General features: G+C 35.6%; 1 pseudogene; it reads left to right on the top strand.

The window, feature by feature from the left end:
• The first annotated feature begins 1,123 nt into the window (after positions 1–1,123).
• LOC118654934 lies at positions 1,124–1,282 on the top strand (annotated as a pseudogene).
• Positions 1,283–10,700: the final 9,418 nt, after the last annotated feature.

The raw sequence follows: 10,700 nt of genomic DNA, 5'->3' as shown, positions 1-10,700 counted from the left end.
ATTTTTGAGAAGCACTAGCCAAGCATTTTGTAGAATGCCCCTCAATTGGAGGTTATCTGGTGTTTTTCTCATGATTAGATAGCATTATGGCTTTTAGGGAGGATGATCATAGAGGTAAAATGTCTAGATTGTTCTTGTAATAAGAATGAGAGGGATGACTTCTGATATCCTTTAAATGTCAGATCTGAAAAAGAACTCATGCCTTTTTAAAGTGAATTCTAAGGCACTGACATGACTTGTATTAAGATTGCTTAAGTAGACAGTAGAGATGTCTATACCTAATAGAATTATAGCTCTTCTCAGATATATAGCTCACAAGTTTTGTTCTCAGAATGGATAGCTGGCTTTTTGGCTGAACACCAATTCACCCGGCTTTATTGAGAACATGCCTTACTTTGATTAACTTTCATACATGTGAAGAATAGTAATGGCAGGAAAATGTTTTCTTCTTGCAAGGGAATTACTTAATTCAATATTAAGTATAAGCTCTCAAAGGCAATATCACATTAAAAAGTAAAATTTCATGAATTATTCTCTTTAAAAGTATAACATTGTTGGATAATTTTGAATAATGCTTCATATAAGAACTATCTTTTTTTTCTATTGTTGGCATAGCTGTTTTTTGAAGGATGTTGTTTAGATAGCCACTGTCTGATTATTAACAATTAACCTTTTTTTTGAAGTCAAATATCTTACTGATGGGCTTTTCCAAGCAATGCCATACTATTTTGCCCCAAATTCAGTATAGATCCAATTTTTAAAAAGCAAAGTAAAATTTTTAATGAAGTAAGATTATTTTTCTAAAGCTAAATGTAAGAGAAAGCCTTCACCATATATGCCTGTATAGAAAATTGTGATTTGGTTCATGTTCTTTTTGCTTTTAAAAAACTTTCCTAGAAATAAATTTACTAAATGGATTATTATTTTTTATTATTGGGAATCAAATTGCTCCAAACTACAAGCCAATTGAGTCCTATAATCTTGAAAGAACTCAAATTTCTAAACCCTAGGTTGAAAACTACTTACTCAAATTATAGATCATCGAAACTGAACCTCTGTGGACATGACATTGAGACATTTATAGGAGAATGAAATATCATTTTTTTTAAAAAGAAAGACACACATCGCTTCTCGGCCTTTTGGCTAAGATCAAGTGTAGTAAAAAAGAAAGACACTAGCTCACTATTTTTAAAGTTGTATTATATATTATGTTTTTGGTTAGAGACAGTAGAATAAAGCCATTTCAACTATCTTCCATGAAATAATCCCAAATGAAGAAAAGAAATAAAGCAAAAATAGAGAAAATAAATACTTCCAATGAACCAATGGAACAGTCACAACCTTCAATCACAATTCTCATTATTTGTGCTACTTATGGTCTATAAAGTCACCACAAAAACTAATACTAACATAGGTTTAGATTCCTGTGAGCCACAATATTTTCATCATCAATCAATACATATCATTGTTTTATGTATGTTTCCATTTAAAGACACATTATCCTATCTAATAATAGACAAACATGGCAATTGACTGTACCTTCGCTACACCTCCTATTGGCTAATCAGCGTGACATGCAAGGGTACTTAACACAGTTGCAGGCTCAATCCTAGGCCCGGGAGGGAGGCAATCAATTGATGTGTCACTCTCACACTGATGTATCTCTCTCTCTGTGTCTCTCCTTCCCTTCTACTCTCTCTAAAAAGAAATCAATAGAAAAATATCCTCAGGTGAGGATTAACAAAAAATAAAAATAAGAAAGAAAATAAAAGAAAGAAAGAAAGAATGAAAAAGAAGGCATTTTCACAGTAAAGAGCATTAAAAAGTGTGAAAAAGAAAAGAGTAGTAAATGTGAAATTTCAACAAACATCTGCTACTAATATTTCAATGAACATTTTTATAGATTTTCTGTCTCTATTTGCCTTTCTTTGCTTCTCTGTAATATGTTATTATCAATATATGTATTTACATATCTTCCTATATATACACATTTATGTGTTTAATCCTATATATATATATACATTTTACAAAATATAATGCCATACTCTAAAAGAAAGAGGATTAAAAATCAGTAATGTAATGCATCATTTCAAGAAGTAAGAAAATTTGAGAGAACCAAGATGGCGGCAGAGGTTAACGCCGGAGTTTGCTGCTTTGAACAACTACTTCAAAAGTGAAACTAAAAGACGGAACAGACATCACCCAGAACCACAGGAACGCTGGCTGAGTGGAAGTCCTACAACTAGGAGGAAAGAGAAACGCATATGGACACTCAGAGGAGGCGCAGTGCTGAAGTCAAATTCTGAGGTGCGGAGTGCGCGGAGCGGGCTGGTGGCGGAGGGCGTGGTTGGCGTTTTCAATCGGGAGGGAGTCGCAGACTCTGAGCTCCAGATACAGGCGAGTCTTTAGGGACCCAGACTCAAACGGGAGAAGCGGGACTGTCTGGCTTCAGTCAGAGCGAGTGCAGCTTTCTCTCCGAGCTTTGCAGCGGGTGCTGGGACTCAGAGAGGCAGAGCCCCTGGGGACAGGACTGAGAGCCACCATAACTGCTCTCTCCGGCCCACCCTGTTGATCCTGTGTGATCCGCCCTGCCCAAGCCCTGCACAGAGGCATTAGCTGGATAGCCTCAGGCAAAGGCTATATTAGCACCTCCCTAGAGGACAGAAGTTCTCTCACTGCAGACACAGCTGATTCTCATAGCCACTTGGCCTGGAGGTCAAACCCTCCCTGGTATTAGCTACAACAATCAAGGTTTAACTATAAGACTGCGAACAAAGACCACTAGGGGGTGCACCAAGAAAGCATAACAAAATGCGGAGACAAAGGAACAGGACAAAATTGTCAATGGAAGATATAGAGTTCAGAACCACACTTTTAAGGTCTCTCAAGAACTGTTTAGAAGCCGCCGATAAACTTAATGAGATCTACAAGAAATCTAATGAGACCCTCGATGTTATATTGGGGAACCAACTAGAAATTAAGCATACACGGACTGAAATAACGAATATTATACAGACTCCCGACAGCAGACCAGAGGAGTGCAAGAATCAAGTCAATGATTTGAAATGCGAGGAAGCAAAAAACACCCAACCGGAAAAGCAAAATGAAAAAAGAATCCAAAAATGCGAGGATAGTGTAAGGAGCCCCTGGGACAGCTTCAAGCATACCAACATCAGAATTATAGGGGTGTCAGAAGATGAGAGAGAGCAAGATATTGAAAACCTATTTGAAGAAATAATGACAGAAAACTTCCCCCACCTGGTGAAAGAAATGGACTTACAGGTCCAAGAAGCGCGGAGAACCCCAAACAAAAGGAATCCAAAGAGGACCACACCAAGACACATCATAATTAAAATGCCAAGAGCAAAAGACAAAGAGAGAATCTTAAAAGCAGCAAGAGAAAGAAACTCAGTTACCTACAAGGGAATACCCATACGACTGTCAGCTGATTTCTCAACAGAAACTTTGCAGGCCAGAAGGGAGTGGCAAGAAATATTCAAAGTGATGAATACCAAGAACTTACAACCAAGATTACGTTATCCAGCAAAGCTATCATTCAGAACTGAAGGTCAGATAAAGAGCTTCACAGATAAGGAAAAGCTAAAGGAGTTCATCACCACCAAACCAGGATTATATGAAATGCTGAAAGGTATCCTTTAAGAAGAGGAAGAGGAAGAAAAAGGTAAAGATACAAATTATGATCAACAAATATGCATCTATCAACAAGTGAATCTAAGAATCAAGTGAATAAATAATCTGATGAACAGAATGAACTGGTGATTATAATAGAATCAGGGACATAGAAAGGGAATGGACTGACTATTCTTGGGGGGGAAAGGGGTGTGGGAGATGCGGGAAGAGACTGGACAAAAATCGTGCACCTATGGATGAGGACAGTGGGTGAGGAGTGAGGGCGGAGGGTGGGGCGGGAACTGGGAGGAGGGGAGTTATGGGGGGGGGGGAAAGAGGAACAAATGTAATAATCTGAACAATAAAGATTTAATTTAAAAAAAAAGAAGTAAGAAAATTTAAAATCATAAGAAAATCAAAAGCAGATAAGTTACCCAAAGAAAAAGTGAAATAATAAACATAAGAATATCAATGACAGAGAAAATAATCAGTTGAGTGACTCAACAAAAATAAAATACAAATTTTTGAAAAGAATAATTATATATATATATATATATATGTGTGTATATATATGTGTGTATATGTATATATATATATATATTCCTATATTCCTTCCCTTGTTGCATAACAATACAAAGGAGAGGAGAAAACAAATAAAAAATAAAGGACATAAAGGAGGGAAGAAAACAAAAAAATACAACTATAGATATAGCAGGCACTTTAATATGTAGGCAAGAATATAATGAATAATATTCCAGTAGACAGGTAAAGTTAGGAAAATTTTAAAAAATGCATGTTTTGGAAAATACATAATTACCCGTGATTCAAGAGAATAGGAGGAAAACTTGATCAATTATAAAAATTGAATACATTTTACCCATTAATCCAAAATATACTTCCAAGTCCCAGAACACCTCCACATTCTCCTGTCAGACTTGTTTTAAGAGTAAAAAAGTATGCAACCTCAATAAGTCAAGCATTTTTCTGTGTGTAAGGCCCCTTATTTGTGCCCATATTTCCAGCTTAAGCTTTTCTATACATGTACATCATTCCATGAACGGTGTTATAAACAAGTAAAGATTTGTCATCAAATGTAAAATAAATCCATTGTATTTCATTTGGTCTGTTTGACACAATGGGTTTATTATATTTACATATATTATTTTACCTGCTATATTTGGGATTTCTTTTCTTATATTATCTTTATACTCTCTTGCTATGCATTTGTAGTATAAGATTTAAACAATACACAATTGTAGATTTTTAACTTAGCACATTTTAAATTTTTGTTTTAATCTGAAGTATTTTCAGAACCAAATTTGCAGTCCAACTGGAGTATTATAAGAATATTATGATGTGCCCAGTCTGTGTGGCTCAATGACTGAGCATCAACCTATGAACCAGGAGGTCATGGTTCAATTCCCATCAGAGCACATGCCTGGGTTGCAGGCTCCATCCCCTGTGGGGGGCATGCAGGAGGCAGCTGATCAATAATTCTCATCATTGATGTTTCTACCTCTCTCTCCCTCTCCCTTCATTCTCTGAAATCAATAAAAATATATTCCAAAAAAAAGAATATTATGATGTGTATTTTTCTAGAGTAACTTTATATCTGCTCTTTCATAGTATTTCTTCATATATATAATTCCTGTTCATGTTGCATTAATATACATTTATCTATTTACTAGAGGCCCAGTGCATGAAATCCATGCGGGGGGTGGGTGTCCCTCAGCCCAGCCTGTGCCCTCTCGCAGTCCTTGACCCCTCAGGGGATGTCAGCCCACCTGCTTTCTGCTCCCTACCACTCGGCTTGCTGCTCCTTAGTGCTGCTGCAGAGGCTCCTGCCACTGCTGCTGCACTTGCCAGCCATGAGTCCAGCTTCTGGCTGAGTGACGCTGCCCCTGTGGGAGTACACTGACCACCAGGGGTCAGCTCCTGCATGAAGGGTCTGCTCCCTGATGGTCAGTTCATAGTGACCAGTCATTCCACCATTCAGTCTATTTGCCTATTAGGGTTTTATTATATAGGGTATTTATACTAGAGGCCCAGTGCACAAAATTTGTGCACAGGTAGGATCCCTAGTGGCTGCTAGTCACTGGCCAGGGCCTTCCTTCCATGGCTGCTGGCTGTTGGCCGGGGCCTTCCTTCATTCCACACCACCCCCTGGTGGTCAGCACACATCATAGCAAGCCTGATGGGTCAAACTCCCGCCCAAGGGGACACTTTGCATATAGGCTTTTATATATAGAGATATATACTTTTTATGTGTCATCTTTTTTGTTGATACATATAGCACTTAGAATAAAAGGAGAAATAAATGTAAAGTGAAGCCCAAAACTCAGAAACACAGACTCAGAAAAAACTTAGAAAGAAATTTAAAAGTAAGCCTTTCCTGCCCAGTGTGGCTCAGTGGTTGAGCCTTAACCCATGAACCAAGAGGTCACCAGTTCAATTCCCATCAGAGCACATGCCTGGGTTGCAGGCTCAATTCCAGTATGGGGCATACAGGAGTCAGGAGGCAGCTGATCAATGATTCTCTCTCATCAAAGTTTCTGTCTCTCACCCTTCCTTGCTCTAAAATCAGTAAAAACATATTTTAAAAAATGAATAAAAAGAAATAAGGCTATAGAAACATTTTTTCACTGCATTTTTAATCTACTAAGCCCAGAACCTTAGTATATCACTAAGCCGACTTTTTTTAATTAACAAACTTTTTCAAAATATTTTTTTTACCTTTACTAAAAAAAAAAACTTTTTTATAATCCATTGCTCAACAATTAGTATAAAAAAATAAATGCTTTTTTCCTTTGATTTTTGTCTAAATTAAAAATAATGTAAGTACCAAAAATTCTGTGTAGACATTATATATGTGTGTGTTTCTTTACGTGTGCATTATTATATGAGGTATTTCTACATAGTAGAGATAGTATTTTTATAGTCTTATGACATTATGGTTTAGGCTTTTGGTTCTAAATGTGCCTATTTTTATACTATTACATTTGAGTGTATGCAATTGAATGAAACCATCCTAACTACTTGATGCTTCTTTATTTGTAAAGAAAAATGCTTATAAAATTACTTACTACATACAGTTGGCTACCAAGAAAAATCTAAAAGTTCCTTTTCTTGATCTATGTAGTTTTGTTCTCTTGACCATTTCAAATGATTTCCATGTCTTTGGCAGCGTGTATTATTAAATAACACATGATTCACAGTGATGGAATGGATTCTGCAAATGTGACTATATTCTTTGATGTGCTTGCTGATTAAGGATGTTTGACAAACTGTGTCTCAGCTATGGTGCAACCCACAGGCATCTCTGTTGTGAGAAGCCAATGACAACATCTCTAATGGTAAAAAGCAACATGGTGCCTATGTTTCCCCGACGGTAGAGCTTTTATCACTAACACTCAGAGGTCACAGATAATGACATCCCATTTCAGCACATACATACTCTCGGCTTTCTCAGGGTAGAATCCACAGTATATAGGCCGATATATGAAGCACAATGGAGTAACATAAAAACTGCTATTGGGCTCTGGGAAATTATATGTTATCTCCAGCTGTTAATTGTAGGTTTGGTAACTTTTGTTTTAATTCCAGAGATGTGCAGAAGTGGAACCCTTTATTAAGCTTATCTAGAATCAATCTCTGAACATCCCAATTACATGTTGTTTGTTGGTAGGAAGTCAGGTTGAACTAAGTAAGGAACATTCACTAGTAATGTGTCACTGGATATAAAAAGAGATGCATGCCAAAAGCGTGATCCCCCTGTGCTGCAGGGATTCTTTTTCTTAGTTTATTTCTTGACTAAATAAGCAACTGCATTAATTATGTCCTACATATGAGGAAACTTTGTATATGTATTTTGAGTCTAAGCCAACTACTATTTTGTGACTTGAAAACTCCTTCCACTATTTAATTTTTAAGATACAAGAAATAATTCTACTTTGCTCCTTTTGGTGCCTTAAAGAGCATTTTAACTTAAAGCACTTTTCATTTCAGTTGGCTAGCCAGGGTCTAACTCAGTAAGAATCAAAAAGACTAACTTCAACTTCTGTTTCCAAAATATGTAAAAAAATATTTCTGAGAGTCAAAGAAGAGTACACATTTGTCTTCCCTCATGTTGTCTTTATCACCTGAAACATTAGGCTTTTTAATGTGAAAACCCATTGTAGTTTAAAATGGAGACATCATTACCTATGGAATTGTTTTGTCCAGTAAAACAAAACAAAACATGATGTTAATAATGTTAATGTGTTTCTAGATTTAAAGGATCAATGAAAATACTTGCCAGAGGAGTAAAATGAATACATTATGACTCACTGAATAGATCAACTCAACAGTCTTTCCAAATAGTTTTCATGAATTATATATAAAGATTAAATATGTCAAAATAAAATAATATTGTGTTATAGTGTAATTGCTTCCTCCTGATTACACATTTATTGAGTGCCATACATTTTATTTATGTTTGAGGACTATTTGTAAGCCTTTCCAGTTTAATATTTTATATTTCTCAATTATTGGAAAAATGTACATATAGGAAAAATGGTAGGAATGAAATTCCCTAGAATTTGAATTTTTAATATATAAAAGAAGATGATTTCTTACCCAAGTGTACTGTAAAAGAAGTTTCATGTATACGTACATGATTTTGCAATTTGATCATAAAAGGGAATTCAATCAAGCTGAGAGTGGATAGTATAAGTGGGATACACACTCAATATGTAATGAAACAGATGAGGTTATACTAACGCAAACTGAAGCCAAAACTTTGCTTATCACATGCATACTTTTCCTCTGGGAAATTGTGGAGATGAGATCTTACAAAAGTTATGTTATAAGAAGAAGAAATCCTTAAGAGAGAGATAGCTTATAGGCCTTCAAAAGTAGTAAATTCAATAGTCTTTTCTGAGACCTATAACTATATTTCAAATGCAGTGTTTTTCTTTGCTAGGTTTTGATCATTGTCCTCGTGTTTCTTACCTGGTACTGCCTGTGTTTGATCTGCAGTTCAGAAACAAGCAGCTCCAGAAACAAGCTTTCTCTGGTCTCTGTTAAATGACAATAAGGGGAGGGTGGGGTAATGGGGAGAGATCAACCAAAGGACTTGTATGCATGCATATAAGCCTAACCAATAGCCACAGACAACAAGGGGATGAGGGCATGAGTGGGGGTTGGGGGGGCATGGGGGGATAAGGACACATATGTAATACCTCAATCAATAAAGAAATTTAAAAAAACTGCCAAGTCAACATTCACAAAGGTTTAAATAGAAGTCTATAAACATAATATTATGTTGATTTTATTCATGGTGAGATTCAGCATTCATAAACATTTCATTACACTTTGAAACAATTTGTAGGTTAGATTTTATTCACAAAAAATTCCTGAGTGTGCACAATGACTGCTGAGAAAATGCAGTCAACTTTAAATTAAATGAGATAAGTGTAGCCTGATAATTTTGAAACCTTTTATAAAAATTGTGACAAATTTCACTGTCCAAATATATTATTTTAAATGTAAAATATATTATTTTAAATGTAAAAAAAATAACATAAATAAATGACAATAAGGCTGAGTATTCTAATTCTCATCATTCTTCATTTATTGCCTAAGAAAATAGACATAGAGCATTTGAGCAGATTCTAGATGTAACTTGATTCGTATAATTTCTGGGATGTACATTATCTGGGTCTTTTCTGAATAAAAGAGGTGGAATTCAAACCACAGAAAAGTTTATATAGAACCTTATTACAGTCAAGGATTATTAAAATATCTGGTGAGGTTTAATCCAAAACAAGATAAAATGGCAGGAATTAATTACTATGTGCAGATATGATAAAATGCCAAGTGGATGTAAAACTATATTTATTTTATACTTTAGTAGAATACAAAAAAGAGATTGACATTTTCAGATAGATTCTGGATCAGCATAACCAAAAACATTTCCTAATATTCTGAACTTTTAGAAATAATAATAAGTTCAAAATCACTGGAATTGTTCTACTGAGAATTATTCCCTGCACCACTGGTATTACTGTACATGTGATTTTTGTTTAGAAATGGAACATGAACCCCTTCCACAATTAGGATTCTGCAATGACATTCACTCATACATTTATTTGTGGGAGAAGCATTTCTTAAGCATTTTGGATGGGCCAGATGCTGTGATTGGCCTTGAAGAGACAGATGTGGATAAAACATAGTTCCTGCCTTTCAAGTGCTTAAGAGTAGGGAGAGAAGCAAAGAGGGAATCTCAGAAAAGTGTGAGAACTATGGTTCAGGTAAGTACTAAATAGGAAAGTACATGAGAAGGTAGTCAACCCAGTTTGAATGGATCAGAAAAAATTTTCTTTGAAGAGATATTGAAGGTTAAGTAATAGCTTACTTAGCCAAACAGAAAAGAAGCTGGAGAGAAAGTATACCAGTTAGAGCAGTGTGAATAAAAACTCCATAATGTAAAACTGCACATTACATTTAGGAAAATGCAAAAAATAATTTTAACTACATTGCTCATGGACAGAACACGAGCCAAGCTGTTAAAAACAAAAACAAAAACAAAAAACACAACAAAAACAGAAGAGTGGCATTGTCTCTTGGTGTAGCTATTAGTAAAATTCCATATGACTTAGACTTGGCCAATAACAAAAAAAAAAAAAAACAACTAAAATATTTCATAGCAAATAAATAACTTCAAACAGCAGGGGGCACTGAATATTAGCAATTTTGCAATATATAAATATATTTAAGTGGTACTAAATCATCTCATTTTTGTATTTACAATATTTATATAAAGTTTCAATTTGAGCAATCACTGTGTGAGTTTGGTGGTAAACCTGAACTTCACACATATTTCTGCTACTCACAATTAGTGCTTTTGGGGAGGGGAAAATTTCCCCCTACACCTCTTGGTTCATTTGGCTGGTCTGATGGTTGAATTAACACAAGACAGATTAAAAGAAGAAAAAATTTTCCCTAACCCAGGGGTGGGCAAACTTTTTGACTCGAGGGCCACAATGGGTTCTTAAACTGGACCGGAGGGCCGGAACAAAAGCATGGATGGA

The sequence above is a fragment of the Myotis myotis genome, unplaced genomic scaffold (assembly GCF_014108235.1).
Source record: "Myotis myotis isolate mMyoMyo1 unplaced genomic scaffold, mMyoMyo1.p scaffold_m19_p_4, whole genome shotgun sequence".
Classification (NCBI taxonomy): domain Eukaryota; kingdom Metazoa; phylum Chordata; class Mammalia; order Chiroptera; family Vespertilionidae; genus Myotis; species Myotis myotis.
Note: the sequence above shows the minus strand (reverse complement) of the source record. Positions and strands in the feature narration are given on the sequence as shown.